Here is a 3,133-nt window from a genome sequence, read left to right as displayed (position 1 = left end):
CAGCCTCTTCTCCCAGGCAACTAGTGACAGGAGAAGAGGACATGGCCTCAAGCTGCACCAGGAAAGGTTCAAGCTGGACAGTAAGAGGAAGTTCTTCACAGAAAGGGTTATTAAACACTAGAGCAGGCTGTCCAGGAAGTGGAGTCACTGTCACTGGAAACCTGCTGTGGTTCATTTCACAGTGTGATATTGCTGCTTGTATCTGAGGCTGACAAATGGCCCACGGGATAAAAATGCATGTGGTTATTATTAGTGAGGTTGGACAATTCAATTTCACCTTACTTGCATCAGAAAATTAACTGGGGATTTTGAAGGCCCCTGTGAACAAGGGCAAATAGCAGAATATAATCTGCTGTGTCTGTGGAAAACTGGATGCCAAGTGCTCAGGAAGAGGGGCTTGGAAAGCTTCATGTATGGAGAAGGAAATTCAGATGAGACTGAAGAAGATGAGGCTCCAGGGTTTGGAAGAGATGAACAGGAAGGTCGGTAGGTGTGTGTGGGATGGATTTTGTGGGGACCTTTGAGATTTAAATGACTAAAACTTGATTTTAAAAACACGGGATGTATTGCACACACAGGGAGTTGTATACTAGTGTATCCATTTAGGTATTAAATAACATAACTAACATACTTAAAAATATGAAACATACCACCTTTTTTCCCCCTTTCCACCTCTTGTGAAAATACTTGGATGTCACCGGGTAAAGAATGTATTTAGTGAATATTATATTTAGATGGGGATTTGTATGTCTTAATAGTTGCAAGGATGGGATCAGCACACAGTTTGAAAGCTGTTTGCGGAGCAACACTGAATATGCATGGTCTGATTTTAAATTGAGCAAGAACATTACTTAAAACTTTGGGTCAATTCCAAAATATCGTGGAATTAGGGAGGTGTTTTCATGATACTAAATGAGCATCATTGACAACATAGTCTTTGGGAAGTATGGAATCTATTTGCTATTACACTGTTTTTTTCTGAGGTTAAATTCCCACTGATTAAAGTATATTGTGAGTTTTTAGTGAAAACATGTACAACTTTATGACAGTGTTAGTAATTAGTATCCCCTTTATGAAAATGGATTATGTTGCTCTCATCTGTTAAGGAGAGCAGTTTTAATTCTGTGACAGCAAGTCTGAGAGTTAAAACTTACTTTTTTTAAGAGTTGAATTATACCACATTTCCGTTTTGTTGAAGCCAAAAGGGAGATGCCACCCCACTCTGATTTTGTTTTATTTCATTTTGGCAGTAAAATTTGAAGCTCCTAAGTAAGTCATAAAGCATTCTCAGATACTTCTAGTTTTAAGTGACTTTGACCTGTTTCTGCAGCACTGTCCTATCAGAGGCTGCCTGCTTTGTTTCAGAACCATTGTGATCAAGCAGGATCCTAGAAATAACCATCACTTTTTAGCTGTGCTCCCATTTTCCATAAGTGAGATATGTTAACTTTGGGGGGATTTTAGGTTTATGTCTTCAATTTGTAAACTCTGTAGCTAAGACTCTCTCTGCTATTTGCATGCAGATGTTTTTGGCATCTACCCCAAGAGAAGTGAAGGTATTTTCTTCTTTACCTGACTGGCTTAGTAGAAATAAATACTAGTCTAGATATTAGTGTGAAATGATGGGTGACAAAGAAAACTGGATTTACTTCCTTTTTTTTCGCCATCTGCCATGCTCTTTCAGACCAAAAAGTTAGTAAATAGTAGTTTTATGGCTCTGATACCAGCGTCCAGGCATTGAAAGAATTTGAGACTGAAGGTTGGAGTAAACCATGGCACGGATGGTGTGACTAGGTTAAAGAAGCTTCAAAACCTTGTGCTCAGATATAGATCTGTTTGTTTGTGCTGCAATCCAAAGGGCAATATTTGACTCCAAATCCAGGGGTTTTTGTGTGTATGGGAGAGGAAGAAGAGAAGCAGCAAATGTAATTTGTTATGGGTCCGTTATTTTTTAGCACGGCCAAAAAAAAGAGGATTTTCATTTCCTTCTTCCTCCCCTTCATTTATTTAACAAGGCTGCAGAAGCTTTGGCATTGGTGGGTTGACAATCTTCTGTAAAAGATTTATAAAAAGAAAAGGAGGTAGAAAGCAGAATATGCAGCTTTATTTGTCTGTTCCAGAGGTAGCTCAGTAACATCAGGTTCTGTGCAAATAAACAGTAGGTTTCAATTATCTGCTGCTAATTATCACCCAAATTTGATTTGCACGCTCTTCAAAGGGACTCATATCTTTCCATTTAGTTATTTGTTTCAGTGTGATGAATCTTTAATTCAAACCAAACGTGGGTCAATTTCCAACTGGAAAAAAAAAATGCAAGGAATGTGTTTATCCGTGGTCATATCAGTTTAATTTTAGTTTCGTGTATGTGGTGATTCACGGCCTCACTGGGGAGGTGAATTTGTGTCAATCCGTGAATTGGCTTTGCCTGTTTGGCGAATTTGTAAAGGGTTTTGTCAGTTGTAGAAGGTCTTAAATAATTTCGCCAACTGGGACGGTTCTGGTGGGCTTTGAGTAATGAGGGGCAGTGTTAACATTATACAGATGTAACCAAGTCTCATTGGGAAGAATTTTTTTTTTTCCTGCAGATATTGTTTCCCTTACACAACATCAGGTCAGTCCTTTGTGCAGACATTTTTTCTATTCCAGTAATTATCCTTTTAATCTTTATATGCAGATTGTATTTGCTGTCTGTGGTGCTGCAGCCTACAGTCTCTGAGGGCCTTGAAATAATGATCTCATGCCTTTCCTCCACCAAAAGCATCTACTAAAAGCTATAGGCCTATAATGAAGAAATAAGGCAATTTAAGGCTTGTCTGATTGACTAAGTGGATGTCAAGCACTGCCCTAGAAATCCTGCACTACTGTGTCATGTGGACAGTGTCCTGGGAAACCTTCTCTAGATGACCCTCCTTGAACAGGGACCTTACACTAGATGACCTTCAGTGGTCCCTTCTGTTCTTAATGATTCTGTGCAATTAATATTCAGTAGACATTATGTAGAAAGGTTATTTAAGTGTGCAGTCCTAAAAGTAACTTTGGTTTCACTGACTGTAGTTTTGAATTGAACTTTCTGGGGTCACACAGGTGATGGGGTATATTGAAAAATGCATGGATTTCAGTTCTTTATGACCTA

Source organism: Empidonax traillii, unplaced genomic scaffold (assembly GCF_003031625.1).
Source record: "Empidonax traillii isolate 1590-97213 ecotype Southwest subspecies unplaced genomic scaffold, ASM303162v1 scaffold391:size1093220, whole genome shotgun sequence".
Lineage (NCBI taxonomy): Eukaryota > Metazoa > Chordata > Aves > Passeriformes > Tyrannidae > Empidonax > Empidonax traillii.
Note: the sequence above shows the minus strand (reverse complement) of the source record.